Raw genomic sequence first — 19,861 nt, 5'->3', positions numbered from 1 at the left:
TGTCCTGAAGGTTCCCATACGCATGGTACCGCGCATCGTCCTTGTAGGCAGCCTTGATGTGAGCGTGCATTTGGAAAAAACAAAAAAAGGGCGTATCGTTTCCCATCGTGTTGCCCCCCTCAGATAATTTATTAAATTCAGCTGGATTATTTATCAGCTAAGATTCATTATGCAAAATAATTAATATTCACTTTAGGGCCAAGTGCGTGTCAAGCTGGGTTAAGAAACAACCGATCCAGTTATAGCACGCTAGCATTTACGGTGGCAATTCCTCGCATTTAGCCTTTTCCGTCCGTCCGTCCGTCCGTCCGTCCGTCCGTCCGTCCGTCCGTCCGTCCGTCCGTCCGTCCGTCCGTCCGTCCGTCCGTCCGTCCGTCCGTCCGTCCGTCCGTCCGTCCGTCCGTCCGTCCGTCCGTCCGTCCGTCCGTCCGTCCGTCCGTCCGTCCGTCCGTCCGTCCGTCCGTCCGTCCGTCCGTCCGTCCGTCCGTCCGTCCGTCCGTCCGTCCGTCCGTCCGTCCGTCCGTCCGTCCGTCCGTCCGTCCGTCCGTCCGTCCGTCCGTCCGTCCGTCCGTCCGTCCGTCCGTCCGTCCGTCCGTCCGTCCGTCCGTCCGTCCGTCCGTCCGTCCGTCCGTCCGTCCGTCCGTCCGTCCGTCCGTCCGTCCGTCCGTCCGTCCGTCCGTCCCTCCGTCCGTCCGTCCCTCCGTCCGTCCGTCCCTCCGTCCGTCCGTCCCTCCGTCCGTCCGTCCCTCCGTCCGTCCGTCCCTCCGTCCGTCCGTCCCTCCGTCCGTCCGTCCCTCCGTCCGTCCGTCCCTCCGTCCGTCCGTCCCTCCGTCCGTCCGTCCCTCCGTCCGTCCGTCCCTCCGTCCGTCCGTCCGTCTGTGTCTGAAGCCTGCCTACAGTTTCAGGCGGCAGCTCAATCTTGAGAGGCTGCTCGTGAAGAGCAACATGGATCGCAACCGAACCCGAGCAACCCAAGACCCCATTCATTACAGCACCTATCATAGACTGGCAGTGGCGCATCTCTTAACCTCTGCACCACTGCGCCAGGAGTGCTAGGAAGACTCCCAGGGATCTATGAATGGAGAGAATGAGCAATATATGGGCATGCCCATATATGCGGAATGGTTAATGCATTATGGGTTAATGCATTAACCCATTATCGCTATCCGAACAACTGCCATCCGGGAACACTGTACCTGAACACCGGAAACGAAGTGAGAACTGAACTGCTAGCGCACCTAATTCAGATTTAGCCTAGCTACGCAAATCAACCAACATTTTTTCTATCAAAGTATCTCCCATGTGGTCCATTTTTGCAGGATTTAAAGAAATCCCGCGAAATATGAAAAACAAACACGCGATCGCGTTCTTACGCTGGCCTATTATAGCACTGCCATATGCACTGTGACGAATTGTGAACAAACAAAGCGGGGGCGCTAAACGTATCGAAGTTAGCGGCCGACGCCGCTGTCATAGCCTTGAAAGTGCGTACGCAGAATCGTCTGTAACATTGGAAAGCGGGCGCCACGACCTGCGATAAGTGACAGGAAGGCCACCGAAACCTCTTCAGTCGGAGCTTTTATTTATGCATCAGAACGACAAAGTAAAAAAAGGATGGGAAAGCAGTGATGTCGCGTAGTTAAGGTATCCTCCGTTTTCTTTAACAGTGTCAGTGTGCAGCCCGTCGAACTCAGCGGTGACCGCTCACTTCGGCAATGGCTTGGGCACGGTCAGCTCGCAGGTTTCTTTCTTTCAAAACATGATTGGGAGCGCTTCAATATGGCAGCACAGGAGCGCAGTGATGGCGTAGTTTTTGCTGATATTTCGCGGGCTTTCTTTAGATGGAAGAAAAAAACGCAGGAGGTAAGTTTCTACAAAAATGGATCAACTGCTTCTAAACGCGTTTTACAACCTAACGAAGGACACTTGTTCCTAAAGTGGATATTAAAAGTTTTGCATAATTATTCTCGGTAAGTTAACTAATTAATCATAATATAAAATTATACTGTGAGGAGTGCCACATGACAGCAATAACATGTCTGGTTTCATCCAGTTATGGTTCATCGCTGTTTTAATTAATCCTTGGTTCTAGTTACTTGAAACATCCTGTAATATTTTTTAAATATCCACGACAGATTCCGCGTTCGAATCACTGTCAGCTTGCAAAACACTTTCAATTTCAAATAGATGCCCACTGGAGATCAGTTCTTGCTGCAAGTCAGCGTATGCATTGGCAGCTCACAGCCAGCAATGTCCGCTCAGTGCGACGATACCTCATATTTCGATTCGTTATTCAGGAAAAGTGGGACTACGGCGAAAGTAAAGACGTTGAGCGGGTGCAGTGCAGCACACCGAGCCAGGAAGTAAAAGGCCACGAAATAGCCTCGATAAACAAACGGGCAAACAATTCCGAATACACTAGGGTGGCTATTAAAACCCGACCGCAGGCCGGACTGATTCGCGTTCAAGCGGGCCGGCACAGTATGGCGGGGAAGGGGAAACTGCTAGCCCACATCATGACCCGCACTTCTAGAAATGACTGCGAGGTTCATTTGTCAGTCATATTGTTTCGCCGTGCGCTGCGGCGTTATTGCCGCAACCGGCTTCGCCCAGGCGCACTGATAGCAGTCGTGGAAACTTCTTACACGCGTGGTTTATCCCGGGCTTTTTCATTTCTTTTCCGTGCTTGTGTGAGCCGTTGTTTTCTCCCTAGCTTTTTTCTCTTCACTTTCATCGCGGTCTCGCTACCAAACGACGTGAATGCCACTAAAGAAAATGATCCTTATTGTTCCGCTCCGCTACCCTACCGCCCTATCGAAGCTCTTTGTTTCTTTCTCGTCTTGCGCACAGCCGGGTTGGGAAACACGTAAAGAACATCGACGAATCAATTCACAGCGCTGAAAGAGGCGTTCCATTCGTACAAGGCGCCCCCAGCGGAGAACACCCGTTTTAACTCTCGTCTACGGAAAGCGACCAAAGGCGCTTCTGGAAACGCTTGCACGAACAAGAATTCGGGCTGGTAGCCTTGCCTCCGCCACTGACCTAAGCCTAAAAAGAAAGGAAAGGAATCCGATCCTGAACTACGACACATTGTCATGGTGGAGGCGTAGGGGTTTGCGAAACGAGTTTGCGCCGGTAATCAGTGAATGCGGCCAGCGACTAACGAAGTTCGTTGCCTTTGTTACAACGCCAGGGCACCAGGTTTCTATGCGAGAACGGTACGTTTGCGCAGCTGAGAACGAGAGCCCCTGTTTATTGAAGTACAACAGTTTTCTGGGCCGTACGGTTCACTCGATCGTATCTGCAGGTACAGCTCTTGTGATACAGGCGGACACTAGGAAGGTAGTCAACAGTTTTGGCATGTGGCTGGAAATTTGTGAGAAGCCTAAAACAATATTGTTGAAGTGACGATCCAGTTTAGAATGCATCTTACGATGTATTCACATCTCCTATGCGCCTGAGTGTGTATGATTTGTTAGAACAGCGGGAAAAATGTCTTGTTTGTATGAATGCTGTACTGTGACGTGCTGATATCCGGTGCTTCCTTATTTTTTTTCCGCTCTTTCTGTGACGTACGTCTCAGCTGTAACCGCGTTGGAAAGGTGATTGGAGCCGATGGGACTGGCTAAGGCAGTGGTTCCTGGAAAAGAACAGTGGCAACCGTCGCGCCGTAAGTGGTTTCCAACGAGGCAAGCCTACGATAGACAGCGTGGACTAATGCCGGTATTCAAGCGTCGAAAGCGACTAGTAATGGCCGTCTTCGCTGATGTACAGATGCCTGCGAAAAGCCTTCTGCGGCACTATCCTTGATGCCTAAACAACTTTGGGGTCGGCGGCCGGTCCTTTTCGTGAACTATGAGCGACCTCGGTGATCATACAGTTTTCATGGCTGGCGGCGAAACTAGTCGCAGCCATAACTACAATCCCGCAAGCAGGAGTTCTAGGTCTTACATTGTTTAGCATTGACCTGATGGGCCTTTTTGATGAGGTACCAGGTACAGCAGGGACTAAGGCGCATGCGATTGCCGTTTGAGTCAGGGCTTCTGGAGCCACGCATTAGCAAATGCGTCCCAGGCTTAAACGAGCTGCGTCCTCAACACCTCAGTGTTATCGAAATGTCGATCGAGCCTCCTGAAGTGCGGTCACTCGCTGTTTTGGGACTTAAAGCCAGGGCTGCGAAGAGACCTGTCCTGGCCGCCGTCGTTGGCGCACTTGTGGTGAGCTGCGTGATAGGCGAAATATTCGGCTATTGACAGTTTGGGGCAGCAGATGCAGCATGTCCGGAGAAAAGGATGGCAGCGTAGAGACACTCACGAGAAAACCACGATGGGCTGACTTTGTATGCTAGGCCACGCCTCTTGATGCCGTGTTGTCAAAGGACGTCAGAGGGAGAGGTTTACACTTGACTTGGTCGAAAGTTTGGCAGAATCCTGTCTGGCGTGGGGAAAGCATACAGATTCACAGGAAAAAAACAAACGCTCACCAAAGAAGGAGAAAAATGAGGCGTTTTTTGTTCGTTCTTTGGCGAGTGTATCCGAATATCACTTTATACTTGACTGTACAATGAAGCAACGTTTGTAATTTCTCCCCATTGACTTTGTTTCACTGAAGTCCGTTGCAAAAAAAAAAAAAAGGTCTCTTAAGCCTTACAACACTGGAGTTATGCTTAATAAATAAATGATGCTGCCGACGCAGAAGCTAAATTGGGCAAAAATGTATTTAAACAGATATTGGCCCCCTTAGCCAAACCAGTTTCGAACTCTCTGATTTGCGATGTCATGCGTTGCGCGACTGCTAGTGAGAGAATTGCCGTCACAGCCGTGCCTACCGACTTGTTCCTAACCCGTTGTTTACACTGCACCTTTGGATGCAGCGGCGTCATGCTGGTCTCACGAATATTACGACTTGGCAGAGCACTTACGCGGTGATGAAAGCCATTTCTTTATCGCACGGGCTGTGACGTGTGCCAGCTGCCTCGGTTCTGGAGATACTTTGCATTTGCGCCAAATCGCGTTTGACAGGATATGTTAGTCAGTCATTGCTGCTTTGGGCAACTGGCCGCGAACTGAAGAAATCGTATTAGGCCTGTGACCGCTGCCTAAATATAACTTTCCAAATCATCTGGGGCTTACTGAGCTTCCTATAGGCAGCATGGATTTGATTGCTGAATATGGAAAGGCCCACTAATAATGGTCAAGCTGCGTTTCAACCAAGAAGTGGTTGAAACTGGTTTTCATAATTCATTAATCGTAAACTGAGGCATGATCACCCTGTACTTTCTCTGTAATCAGCGTCACCAATTATAACCCCTTCTCTCTCAGGCCGGGACAATTTGCTTCAGGCTCGGTTTCCTTCTCTCCGTCTTTCTTAACTGAAAAAAAAAAACACTGTCATAGAAACAGAGTGGCATGGAACAAGGAATGCAGTTGTTGCATTAGTAATAGCATTAGCGTTGCGTTTGCTCAAAAGTGCGAAGGGGGCAGCAAAACTGCAGGCGTGAGAGACATCAATGGTTCAGAATTGGGGGGAAATTCAGCTATAAAAATAATTGCTTTTCGCATGAGGCCGATAATAAAATCATGATATAGATTTAAGCCTAAATCATTGTTCTCAGTAAAAAATTGGTATTCTGGCTCTTTCTGGCTATGCCGAATTTTATCCGGCAGGAACAGATGCATTTATCGCCGAGAAAATAGGATTTAAAAATCTTCCAGTCGATTCAAACTCGTATGACGTCATTGCGGAAAGAGACGAGTTGCCACTCTTCTGAAAGAGATGGTGTTGTAACGTAGTTTCTGGGATCTGCACTGAAAAATTGGTGTCGACACAAGCGTTTTACCTTCGAAATCGGCCGATGATAGCGACACCTGTATTTCATTTTGTTTGTCTTTCATAGCTGATAAAAGTTTCGTTTTCAGTGAGAATGGTCGCTTTGTGATTAGGACGTGGTACCTATCGATGCAGGCCCACTTCAGTGTCCCTTTAATATTCATGAAAAATGCACCCACCGTACTTCTCGTGAACCTATGGGAACCAATGAGTGTCATGTATACATTGCACAAAGCAAGATAAGAGACGACCGGCCGTGAATAGATTCGAAATTGTAACAGCAAATAAATATACAACTTGTTGCGCAATATCGTTTTACGGGCTACCACGGAGCCACGCCGGGCCCGTCACTATTTGGCGCCCTATAGCGACAGCAGGCTCGAGCTGAGTATAGAATACTTAATAGAGCTTAAATGCTGCGTGTCTGCGTCTTCTGCGTGGCCTTACAGTGATGATATGTTCTGGTAACAGTGATGACTGATGATACAGGAGAAACAGTATTTCTTTTAACGAGCAATAACAGCTGCCTAGGTGACGATATCGTCCACACAGAATACCATACCTCATTTCTAAGCCAGAATCACGAAGCCTTCCGTGTCGCTTCGTACTTACGTAAGGAAGGTCTCTTTCTGGATTCCGATCACATCCTTACCGTCATCTCGGCTATCATGACTGGCCAGCTTTGAAATGTTGGAACGTGCTATTGCCTCGCTGCGATTGCACTTGGTCAGTCGGGAAGCAACCTTACGTATCAAGACGCATGAGTTATATTTGCGATCATGACCTCTTGTTTGCATCACTCGCACGCCGAGTAAAAATAGATGGTTCGTAAATTCACGACTTTCATTAATCACTTGCTCTCCGAGAAGCGAACGACTTAGTTTTGATGTGACGTTTTAGTTTCCGACTGATACACGATGAGCCGCGTGTCTCTTTCATAGGTTCATTGTTGATAAACGGAGATCTCTTTTGGGCAGAAATGGAGGAAAAATAGTCGCGTCCTTCATGCTTGCCATGACTAGAGAATGACCTAAGGGCAGTCAAAGACAAACACTGCGTAGTTTTGTGTGCGAAACAGCGCTACATTCTTTGCTGACGTCCGACAATAAAAATCTCTTCCGCTAAATTAAGCAGTGCAGCTGCAGTTCCTCTTTCAATTCACAAATATGACTTCGCTTTTTCTGCTTACGCAGGCAAAGAGCGTTGCGGGTACGCGTTGGTGCACTACCCTTCCAGGCCGTAAAATGGCGTTCAATTCAGGGCTATTACCCTGAGATGTGGGCGCGACTAGTCATCAATCGACTGTTTTTATGCACCTGAAGTCACAGGAGTGAAAATATCGGCATTTTTATAGAGGACCATGACTAGTTTCTTCCTCGCTGTGCTAAACAAAGCAGTTCTTAGGAAATAACAAAGTATGAATATAGGCATACAAGAGTACAGGCTAATCAATCATACAGAAAAAAACAACACAAGGCGTATGCGCGCAGAATCAGTACATTGTTTTCTAAAAGTGTAAAAACCACTTTTAAAAGAAGTATAGAACCCGTGCTAAAGTGAATTTTTATAGCAAGAACAGTAATAATGCAAACAACAGCAGACAAGGGAATGGAAAGAGGTGCTCGCTACGGCATAAATGACTGGAGCCAACAGTCGCCGAAACCAAGAAGCATGGGGGATGTCTTTTTTCTCTAATTTTGTAGTTTTTATGAGTGGGAGATTAATAAAAGCAGAAGAAAAACAACCACCTGCCGCCGGTGGGATCCGAACCCACGATCTCCGAATTTCGCGTCCAGTTCTCTACCAACTGCGCTACGGCGACGGCTGTCCAGTCTTCTGCTTTCGGGGGTATTCATGTGCAGTGTAAGCGAGCCTTGAGAGCGTTCACCAACGCCACCCTCGTCCATAGCGGCGGACGTAGTACGTCCTGTATTACCGCGAGAGCCACGTAGGAACGTGATCGAATGGTGAGGACGGAAGCTGTGATAGACCTCTCTTATGCTACTTACGACATCAAGACTGCGTGATTCGAGGCCCACGGTGAACTATTCAGCAGGCAAGGGAATGGAAAGAGGTGATCGTTATGACATAAATGACGGGAGCCAACAGTTACCGAAACCAAGGAGCATATATGACATGTCTTTTAGTGCGTAGCACTTCTAGCCGCAATCACGGATTTCGCCGATGTCTGTACGAGGTCGCTCTGTCACTCTCGCTAGGCGTGAACTTGAAAGTGCAAAAAAGAAGGTGGCGGCGCGCGCGCCACGCGGCGCACTGAGTAGGTGGAGTGACAGCACAGCCGCACCCAATGAAAGAGTTGCGCGTCACAGTTGCGGGCGTCGCGGCCGTCACCGGGCGCTGTTGTACAAGCTCGTGTTACTCCAGACTGAGCAGTGGCGTGTTGCTCGCGCATCCTCAACTTCGGCCTCTCTCCCGTCGCGTATGTCGCCCCTCAGCCTTCGCGGACAGCAGACGTGTACGCGTGGCGCTCCCTAGACCTTAGGTCCGCGCCGCTGGCCACATCATGAAGCAGCTTGGGCTCACTTCCGCACCTTAACAGGCGCTCGCCTTCAAGCGCACTTCCTTGCTTTCATCGTCCTTGGGACCTTCTTTCACTGCTCTAGATTTGGTGATGCCGAAACTCCAGAGCATCTGCTTCGCTGATGCCCTGCATTCTCCTCACATATCATAGAAAAGTATAGCAGGTGTAAGCAGTGGTAGCGCACCTACTTCGCTTTAGGTTAACTATGCAAATCGGCTGTAATTTGTTTAAATGTAGTTTTTAGCAATGGGAGATTAAGGTTTGGTTTATTGGGGTTTAACGTCCCAAAGCGACTCAGGCTATGAGGGACGCCGTAGTGAAGGGCTCCGGAAATTTCGACCACCTGGGGTTCATTAACGTGCACTGACATCGCACAGTACATGGGCCTCTAGAATTTCGCCTTCATCTAAATTCAGCCGCCGCAGCCGGGATCGAACCCGCGTCTTTCGGGTCAGCAGCCGAGCGCCGTAACCACTGAGCCACCGCGGCGGGGCGGGGGATTAAAGAAAAGTAGATGAAAAAACAACCATGTGCCTCCGGTGGGATCGGAACCCACAACCTCCGAATTTCTCGAATTTTTTTCTTCTGCTTTTATTAATCTCCCATTGATGAAAACTACGAAATTAAATAAAAGACTTCCCCTATGCTCCTTCGTTTCATTGACTTGGTTGGTTTCCGTCATTAATGCAAACGACAGTTCATTTAAAGCATGCCACAAATAGAATACTCCTTCCAAGTTCTGAGAAAGATATGAAGGTTCCTTCAACCCGCTTATCGGATGCTCTGGCGTTCATTCGAGTGCACTGCACTCCTGTTGTGCTTTAGGGGGAGATATTGCAAGCCTGCCTAGCAAAGCTAAGACAGAGCACACTGGCAAACAGGAAGCGAGAAACGACGCACTCAGGACAGTAGACATGCTGCGGGTAAGAATCCTGAGACAACGGTTATCAAGCAGTTGAAGGTTGTCTCGCAAGTTGTCGTGCAGGTAGCATCGTTTGCCGAGTTTCTTTGGATTTCTTCAGCGTATGTGACACCAAAAGGGGATTTTTTCAGCGCTAGAATAACAAGGCATGCAATGGCGAATACTCTGTGGCGAATATTTTGACAAAACGGTAGACAAAATTTTACATAATTCCAAGCATACTCTGAAATCATCCTGGAAACGTGCCTACACACTTTTCGTTTCTTTTTCTCTCTTTCGTATTGAGACATATATGTAAACTGTTCTGGTTCATAAAACCAACCAGAGAGAACGAAGCTGACAAGTCACCCTCACAAGGCAACACTGGGAATCACAGTAAAAGAGCTTTAAACACAGGCGTTTATATAGGTGCATATATCAGACAAAACTGCGGCAGCGCTGGGAAGAGTCCGCCATAAACCAACCGCCAGCTGTGCGTTTTCTTTGCTATGCAAAGAAAAAGACAGGGACCGAGCAAGGAGATATCTGAAGGGCATGAATAAAAAAATCCACGTGGATATTTTCTTTTTTAGTTTTTACTTGAGTGCCCGGGGCGGCATTTCACAGTGGACGACGATCTCCACTTGAGCGTGGCGATATATTGCATGAAATCAGGAGGCGTCATAGCGCCGCGCTAGCGCCGGCTAACGTCGACTTCAGCAAAGAATGATGTCGCCCGCCGTGAACTACATCGGGAGAGTTGGGACCTTGGTGGGCGCAGCATTTTTTCCCCTGGCATTTTGCATCCTCCCGTACGGGTACGTGAAAGGGAAGAGTGCCCTCAATAAAAAAAAATGAGGTCACAGCTCAAGGTTTTCGAAGCCTTTAGCTGAATAGGCCACTCGGCGATCTGCGGGCAAGACAAACGAGCTGATCGAGGAGTCTTCCTCCGGCTAGCCTTCCGCAGGGCGGGGCGCACCGGAAGCAGGCGATTGCAGCAACGTAGCCGCATCGTACATTATAGGGAGCGGAGCGCCACTGTAGCTGGCCTCCTCGAACTCGATGCGAGGACAGAGGATGCTGCTGCGCCAAGCGAAGAGAAACAAAGAAAAGGCGTCCCAGTCGCAAACATCCAGCCCCGAATTCCCGCTGACGGGCGGGGACATGAGAGATGCTTTAACATCAGCGTGACCTCTTCATACCCTGGTGCAGTGGAAACAAGAAAGACGTGCACCCCGCCAAACAACCCAAACCACGACGTCGATACGAAACCGTTTCTTTAACGCGTGGGCTCGAGACGATGTTATCTATAGTGGAGAGGCGGTCTCAAAACCAGTCCATAAGAGAGAGGGGATATGAATTAAGCATGATGAGGTGACAGTGTTTATGGCCCCAAGGAACGGTGGACAATTCACGGACGGAAAGAAAAACTGGATTTCTAATTTATTGATATAGTTGATGGCAACAAGCGCGCTTCCTGATTAATCATAAAGCCTGCCATGTCGTACTCTCTGTGGAGATCAGTTTAGCCACAACGATAAATTATATATATGAAATTATATGTTCAAATTAACCATAGAACAGAAAGCATGTATGTCCCAAAAACGATGAGTTCGTTTAGAATGTATCCAATCATTGCTTTCCATCTCAGCCTTTCAGCCTCGCGAACATGAGAGGTCTTTAAGGGCCACTGGATCTATTCATGTATGCCATTCCAAGCTGGTGAAAGATCACACATCGCCTATAACTCAGAGCAAAGCTTCAACATGTTTTTGAACATACTTAATAGCAAGCCTTCTTCACAGATATATTTTTTTTTTTTTTTGCAGATGCCTAAGTGAGTGTTTCTTTGATCCCTAGCTGCAATCGCTAGGGATGGTTTCGGAAAGATGTTTGTTTCTGATTTATGGATTTATGGGGGATTAACGTCCCAAAGCGACTCAGGCTATGAGGGACGCCGTAGTGAAGGGCTCCGAAAATTTCAACCACCTGGTGTTCTTGAACGTGCACTCACATCGCACAGTACACGGGCCTCTAGAATTTTGCCTCCATCGAAATTCGAGCACCGCGGCCGGGATAGAACCCGCATCTTTCGGGTCAGCAGCCGTCATAACCACTGAGCCATCGCTGCGAGGCGGATGTTTGTTTCTCGAGGGACACTAATGGGCACTTTCGCGAAAAGAAAGGTGAATGTTTCTGTTCACAAAAGAAAAAAATAGCCACAGTGTGTTGTTAATTAATATTCCTGTACGACAGGCTGCTTTTCGGTACACTCAAGCCCGGACTTCTGTGTCGATAAGACGACTTGCAGGGCGCAAGTTGACTGCATTAACTGGCGGAAGGTATCCTTCAGCAGTCCAGTTCACATAATGCAGCCATTATTTCTCATCAGAAACAGCCCCCTCAGCATTGCAATCGCAACTGAATGAGTAATGCGGAAGACTGGGCTAGTTGCTTTGTCATAATTAAGGAGCAGCGCAGCAGAAAAACACAGGGCACTGCCGACGCTGCATGCAGAGCTAGAATTTTGTTTTTCTGCATCAGGAACAAGGTTTTACCACCGGACAAAGCACTAAGGTCTTGCCGCTTCCTTTCTGTCCCTGTGTCTTTCTGGTGCGCTGATCCTTAATTATGGTAACTGAATAGCGACTGCTACTCGTTGCACTAGCAGTTAGTTTCTTTGTCGCCACAAATCACAGTGGTTTATAACAGCCCCGCTGTTATAACATCCCATAACATCCGATAACGCCACCCTTTAGAAGGATTGTTTTGAAAGCAAAAGCGGTACTCCTTGCAAAATACTGGCGATTACAGCAAAGGAAAAGAAACAGAACAGTGCTATAAAGTTTCGCCCGTTGAAATGAATGTTCTAGAAGAATTTGAAGAATGCTGTTGCTGAAAGTAGAACTATTTGCCTGCACCGAAATTTAACACTTCCTTAGCAACACAAGGGCGGTATAAACGTGTGTCATTTGTGTCGAGCCTCTCTAAGCAGCCTGCAAATCTAGGAGCACAGAGGTGCACGTTGCTAAACCCCGGATAGTTCGTAAATGAGGGGCAGAAGCTAGGTGACATCAAGCGGAAAAGTCACTTTTTTTTTCTGCTGGCGGCACCTGTCGGTTAAAAGATGCCATACAGTTAACCTGCTATTACATCATTTGTAGTAGAGAGCGCATAGCGCGAGCTCTATTGCTGAATTGCCGAATTATTCAGCTTATACATACATTCTGCCGGTCACATGGCAGCCAGAGCGTTCAGGATTAAATATTGAGGAAGAGGTGAAAGATAGCAGCGTTTAAGTGAAAACACAAAAATGAGTTCTGTACGGTCCGCGATACGCATAAATACGACTTAACTTATACAGGGGACTCTTTTACAATGGATGATCATTGTCTTGCCAGCCTGGCGCGCGCACGGCTCGCGCAGTAAAAGCACGAATCGATCGTTTAGTGTTGATGAAACTGTTGTCGCAGAGGATGATCTCTTGGCAACGTTAGTTTGGAACCGAAAACTGGGCGAGTTGGTGAACGTTCAACATTACAGCGCGAAAAACGAAGACAGGGGAAGAAACACGCAAACAAACATGTCTTCGTTTTTCGCGCTGTACATAATGTTGAACGCTCACCAACTCGCCCAGTTTTCGGTTCTGCTTAAGTTCATCTCTAGTTCGTTGGGCTCGCAGCGCTTGTTTGTTTGCGTGTTTCTTCCCCTGTCTTCCTTTTCGGGCTGTACATAATGTTAGTTTGGATGTGATGCTAGTTGTCATGCTTGGTCATGCGCAGCTCCTCCTTATACAGTTTTGACAGCTGTGGAAAATTTAAAAGTACTATTTTGTCGCGCATCTTTTACCGTCAGGTTCTGTCGAGAATGAAGGTGCGCGTGTGAGGAGTGCTTCGTACTCAGTCCACGTGCTAGCCGCTGGAGGCCATTCCACAGACGCAGCAAGAAAAGATGGATTTCGAGTAATCGGAAGAGGCAGAACAAGGCTCAGCGCCATTTGGTAGTCATCTCAGGTGACGGCGAGGCTTAACCGTCGTCTGCAGCAGCGTGTTTAGCTACAACGTCAAGGTCTGGCCGGAAATCCTCCAACCTATCGGAGATTTTTCAACGCCAAGACATTGAAAAATCTCCGACAAATCGACAAGTAACCATGGGAAACAAAGTGGCTACAACTATCGCCATGATTACAGTGCGCTGAGCTATATTGGCAGCTACGACATAATTTTTAGCAAACGAAGCAGTGTCAAAAAGAAAATCAGCTGTTAGTCTGTCCCTATGGCTAAGGAAACGACATGTGGAGATATTGAATTTTGCAAGTCTTGTCCGCTGTAAAAGAAACATTTCCAGAGCAAACCTACCGATGGCAAAATTTTGCTTGATGTCGCACTTTTTCACGCTCTAGAAATTTGTACTTTACACTTCTTACAAATCTGGAGTCTCTTTTGAGACGGAGAATTAGTTTTACGTAATTAATTCGACTGGCCGAAGGTAAAGACACCATTGGTCGCACCATAAAATCGCCAAAAATGCGGCATTAATTAATGGCCACAGCGTAATCGAGTTTCTTGTTTTATCCATCTGCTGACACCCTATACATTAGTGACAGAATTCGACGCCCCAAAGAGCGCCTTGGACCATGAGAGATTGCGCAGTAAGGGATTTCGCATTGATTTTGACTGCCAAGATAATGTGGGTTTCGTTGTTCCCCCGGTCAGACGCGAAAGAAGGGCAAACTGGCTCTCAGAGGAATACTGCACTTAATGAAATGGATACCTTCCTTATATGCGTCTCATGCGTAGTTCGATATGAGCTGGGTTCGGTTTCATGCTGACGTCCGAGTTTCATGACGCTCATGCGTGATCCAGATAATATCAACAGCTACGCACAAACTGGCAAATGACGGACATTTGGGCTACAGCTGGGAGCTTGAAACCCGTCACTTTTATTACGCTCCAAAGCAACAGTGTGAGTTATGAGGCACGAAGTAGTGGAAGGCTCTGGATTAATTACGACCACATGCGGGCGCTTAACGTACTTTAAAATTTCAATATACATGGGCCTTCCTGCAGTGTTCCGCATTCGAACTGCAGCCTGGATGCGCTGCCGTGATTGAACCCGCCGCAACCTAGATCGCGAGAGCCGAACGCCATATCCACTGAGCCACCGCGAAGGGTGCTGCTTCTAATACTTCTGACGTGTTGGCGATGCTGCATTGAACAAAGTTTCTACCACACTGTCCATTTCCTCTCGAGTATACCGTCTGCATCAGCGTTACTTTTTTTTCCTGCAATGCCTCGCTGCTAGTAATATTGAGTCCACGCCGCTATATATAACTGTCAGGGACAAGAACTGAAAAGAGCGTCTCAGAACCTGATTGCCTCTCTTTTTTTTTCCTTTTTCTTTTGCGAAAAGAGTCGTGCCTCCTTTCGTGAGGCGCTGAGCTCTCGCGTGAATGATTCTTCATTGTTCGAGTGAGGGTTATTGTCGGAGAAAAGACATTCCGTGCTAGGCTGTCCGCCTTTCATCATCGGTCCCGGTGAAATGAAAGAATAAGATCGGCGTTTTGTTTCTCGTCCGACGGGTCCCCCACCCCGATAGCTTAAATTATGGCCGGTAATTAGGAGCAGGGCAAAGCGGCACACCGGGCAGCGCACATTAGGAACAAGTTCAAGATAAGGACAAGGCGGCCCGCTCTGTTCGGCAATAAAGGAAAGCTCGGGCGCGCCAAGGAACGTTCCGGAACCCCTTTTTCGGTGCTCTCCTCGGGTGTGCGCGGCTGTGGTCTCGGAGCGCTTCGCTCGCCGGGTACAGCAGCGGAGGGCGGCGGGGAGATGGTGCCGCGGGCTGAGCACAGGGGGCGCCTGGTTTCCCTATACAACGGGGCAATCTTTTCTTCTCTGCCCGTATCCTTAAGCTTGGGTAGTAAAAAGAATTTAAAAAAAAGAAAGAGAAAAGTCCCTGGAACTGATGGGAACAATGGACGTATTTGCGCAGGGTGTTTTGCTCGAGTGAGTGAAACAAAACGGGCTTTATTTTACACGCGCAGCGCAGCGCGGCGCCATTGAAAAGTTTTCACGACTGTCGATTTCTTTTGTTCTTTCCTTTTTCTGTTCTCCCGTCTAGGACGTCGAAGCATTTAAAAAAAAAACGAAACGATGGAAGGAGAGGGGGGGGGGGGGAAGCAGAAGAAAGCTAGGCACGCAGTTAGATGAAGGACAGAAGAAAAGAAGAAAACCGCCGTGCACCTTTTCGAGCACTGCACCCTTTAGGTCCGAGGTCGCTCCCTTGTGTCTCTCTTTATTCATTTTTTTTTCTGTTCGCCGTCGAAAGGTATTTTATTTTACTGGCGCCGGGAAATAGTTTGAAATAAAGTAAACCACGCCGTACAAGCTCGCCCCGCGTGCGAGCAAAGAACCTCGGGCGACGACGCGCGTTCCGGCGGTTTACCGCTACTCTCATTGATTTATGTGAGGTAACTCCTTTCTTATGCATGCTACGGGGCGCGCGCGAGTGCGCCGATAAGGCTTTTTTGATGCCAGAAGGCGAACGATGCTTAGTGCGCGTGATCCTTGCCTGCACAGCACGTTCCAGTGCTGCTACTTCCTCCTTTGAGCACAGGGGCCGCGAGCATGCCGGGAGGGCAAACACAGCGAGCCTTGTCTGCGACAATTCAACTTTGTAGCCGTCGGAGAAATGAAAACGCTGCCGCCGCTACACTAGCGCCGTCTGTTGACGGGATGAAGACAACTGACGTGGCCTTGTGCAGACAAAACATGCGAAACGGAATGTGAATTTGGGCTTGTTGTTTACTCGCATGTACCGGTTTGAGAGATAATGTACTTTTGCATCATTGAGCTTCAATCTGGTTAGGCTATGTGAAACGCCACACTGTAGGGCTCCGCAACTATTTCAAACGCTATTAAAAATCTCAAAGAGGAAAAGGAGAGGGGGGCGGGGGGTGATTTGGGCGTGTGACCCTAATCAAACTCCAATAAACGCCCAGCCACCGAAATTGAGACCAGTGTAAAGCAGGAGGAGGTAGTAACTTCTGAACTTGAGTGTCGTGTCGGTTGATGCGTTGTAGTCATGTTTGCTTCGGTTTACGCTGCTTTCACCTCCGTTTGTAACGACGAGTGAGAAACGAGACATTCAGATGATGAGACCATTTACAAAACTAAACTGAAGAGAAAACTAGGATTGAGAGGTTTACATTTACGCTACAAAGTTTTCATTCATAATTGTCGAGTAGCTGATTTTGATGTTCATATTTTGGACGAAACGCAGAATATGTCGAGGATGGCAGTATACAACGCTTTTACTCGTCGCACGACACTTTTAATCCTTTTTTTTTTTTGGGGGGGGGGGGGGGGGGGAGAACTCGCCGCGGTGGCTTGTGGCCATGGTATATGGTTTTGATGGTAATGAAATGCAAAAAACGGCCGTGTGCTGTGTGATGCCCGCACCCGTCGAAAGAGCTCCGGTGTTCTAAATTAATCCAGTGTCCTCCACTATACGTCGTCTCTCAAAGCCCATGTGTCTCTTCGGACCGTTAAACTCCCCCTACCAATTCATTGCGGGAAGGTCATGAGACGCTGTCGCAAAAAGGCTGAAACAGTAACGGCGAGCACTGTAAGAGAAGTAGCTAAGGCTGGTGCTCAGAGTAGGTGAGCGGACGGAACAGGGGAATCGGGGCAGGGAACGCATGGAGGCAAAACGAGAGGGCAGACTTCATCCCATATGTTTAAAATTGGTCTGTAGATGGTAAGCCCCTTGGTGTTCTGTATGAAGCACCGCGAAGGAGGGGGCACAGAAGATTTGTACACTAACAAAACGTACCACAGTATGCATTTTACTAGCGAGTAATGTGACGTATAGTGGATGATCTCACCAACCACATGCATTATGCATTCTACCCTTTCTAGTTTGCGCAGAAAAGCCGCGATACTGCATAAATTCTCCTTCTACTGCAGAAGAGATCCGGCCGCGCCAGTATGCGGCGTGGACGTCCGCACAGAGCACGCCAGTGCACTCGTTGTAGTCCTCATTTGTAATGCATGTGTCCAAAATACCTTGGAGTGCTTTCTGTAATAAGTTGTTGTTATCAGAAAATTTAATTAGCATAAGCAAGGAAGCACACATAGCAGATTTCTTCCTTTGGTGCAGTAAACTATAATTATCGCCTTTTTGTGATAGCAACTCACTTTATCGTCATTTAGGCTAGTTATATATAGCTACTAATAGTAATGTGTAGAAATCATGGCTAGTAATAGTAATATGTAGAAAAATCACTGCGCCCGCAAAGGATCACCGCTACACTGCCAGAACAATAACCAGCTCAGCGTTCTATCGTGTGCGAAACGAACTTGTCCAAAAAAATACAGAGAAAACGCGGCGGAAAGTACTCACGGGTATTGAACTGCGCAGACGTTATCCGGTTATTGTCGGCACCCAGTTCCCGTGACAAAGCATAGTCTTAGAGGAAAATGGCGAGGCAGCGACAGCTATCTCTTTCTCCAACAGCCGGAGATGGGCGCGATTGGCTGATCGAGTGCGTGCGTCTCGTGTCAGCGCCGCGAAGTCACAAACCGCGTGAGAACATCGATAGCGTCAGGCAGGAACAATGAGTGGAAGTGAGCAAGCATCTTTGCGATACCGTCGCGCCACGGCCAATGAACTGCGCTCCGCTGAAGCGCACGCTCGAGCGCCTTGGCGCAAATAGCTGCACCGTCTGCTGCACCTCGCGTCGCGGCCACAGAGCTACGGCTCACTGGCAGGCCGTTAGTTTGAATACTTAGTGAGAAAATGTTCAGCTAATTGGATTGTTCATGACGTGGTAACGCGTGAATGAATGCCGCCGGCAAGGTTGCGAGGTCAAGCTCGACGCGGTGTCTGCGGCTCTCCTGATCCTCGTTGCGTGACAGGCCGCCGCCACTGGTCGCCCTCAGGCATGCCGCATGCTAATAGATGGCAAACCAGACGTGACTAATGAGGGTCGAAAAACACCCACTTGGCTGGTGCAGCGGCTTTTGTACCAAACGCGCTCGTAGGCGGTGCACGACTGACTTCTCGGCTCTTCGCACGTTTCGTGGCAAAAGAAATGACTGCAGAGTAGCGACATGAAAGCACACGCTTTTATAATAGTGGGATTTAGAAAATAGCGGAGATGCATAACGGACGTATACTGGAGACTGACTTATACGTCGATGTTAATACGTCTCGGCTATGCTACAACTTCCTAATACCATGACGTCTCGCGGATTTGTAAAGAGCGCGTGTGTGCGCTGCTTTGAGCCTAACGAGTGCGTCGTGACTCTGTATAACGTGTGTTCGGTGTAGAATTGGCTGGGCTCACTGTGATACTATTTCTTGCCCCGTCGCACGTTCGCGCTTAAGAAACTTCGATCTGCATTGCTGAACATCTCGAGTGCATTGAATTGAATTGAATTGAATTGAATAGCTGAAGCCAATGTTACATTTACGTGCTAAGTACAGAAACCCATTTTTGCAATTTCTCCAACTAGGAAACGAAACGGGAATTTCGGCCAGTAATACAGAACAATGACAGACGTCGTTCACGCGGAAGTTAACAAAAATTTACTTCATCTGTGAGTGGAAATAACACATATCACTGATGGTCAAGACGGTCTACGTAACTTGCATTGGGTTTAGTGGCGCATGAGCATCTGAGACTATCATGCGCCAACTTCAGGGCTACGTAACTAGAACAAGTAGTCCGGTGCTGAATGCCATCGGCGCTCAGCAGACCGGCGGTAAGTGCTCCGGTGATAATTTAGTCAGCAGAGATGGTACAAACTACTACACAGTCAAGCCTATCTCAAGCAGCCTTCATGCAATGCGAAGAGTTCATGCTTCCGCTAAGTACTATACAGTCTGACACAGACGACAATTTAGGCTACGGTTTAAATGCGATCGCAGGCTGCGCTCGTTCACAGAAGCTTGAGACGCTGCAAGTGCATGTATTTGCTTTGCCTTGCTGCTGGCCGTTGCGTTGAGAAATATTTTCCGACTGCTATCTGAAAACGCTTACCGCATTACTGCTTACGCTTACGCTTACGCTTACTGCAACGCGTCTGTGACCGGGCTCCAGACGAATCAGTTAAGCGATCAGCTTCTGAGGCTCGACACGCCATGAACTTGAAAGCAGGCTCCCAAGTGGCGCTGCCGTGCATGCCGAGCGGCGATTCCTCAGGCCAGCATTGGCGGACGGATTATAAATTTAACGAAGTTATTCTGTTTTGCCATTACTCATGCGTCGTACTACGCTCAACAGAAGAAAGAAAACCGTGCTTATCGGGTAGTTATGGCAAGAGATGACCTCTTTCTTGCGTTTATCGCATCAGGCTATCATCATTTCACGCTCCTAGCGTGCAACGAGTGAATCATGCGAGACACGAGCAGAAGCCTTCACTCGCAGCGCCATCGTTGCTGTGAGGGCCATCGCGCCGATGTGTCCGGTGATACGCCCTGCGAGCAGGCCTCAGCCACAAGAGGAACAGTTTTGGCGGCGCGATAAGTCTATCTAGAATAGACCGGAAGCCCCGTGGCAGCTCTTGCGTGCAACATGCAAG

At 48.5% G+C, this 19,861-nt stretch overlaps 1 protein-coding gene across 4 annotated transcripts in view; it reads right to left on the bottom strand.

Moving 5' to 3' along the window:
• Oamb (Octopamine receptor in mushroom bodies) overlaps positions 1 to 19,861 on the bottom strand; it is a 510,270-nt gene that overhangs the window by 382,956 nt on the left and 107,453 nt on the right. The window contains exon 1 of one of the 4 annotated variants that reach the window (XM_089580074.1): positions 17,679 to 18,045. The exons of the other annotated variants lie outside the window; for them this stretch is intronic. The gene's annotated coding sequence lies outside the window, so the exon portion shown is untranslated. Of the gene's footprint in view, positions 1 to 17,678; positions 18,046 to 19,861 lie in introns of those variants that run through there. 4 annotated transcript variants of the gene reach the window in all.

This window comes from Amblyomma mixtum, chromosome 3, assembly GCF_055824585.1.
Source record: "Amblyomma mixtum isolate Tamu chromosome 3, ASM5582458v1, whole genome shotgun sequence".
NCBI lineage: Eukaryota > Metazoa > Arthropoda > Arachnida > Ixodida > Ixodidae > Amblyomma > Amblyomma mixtum.
Note: the sequence above shows the minus strand (reverse complement) of the source record. Positions and strands in the feature narration are given on the sequence as shown.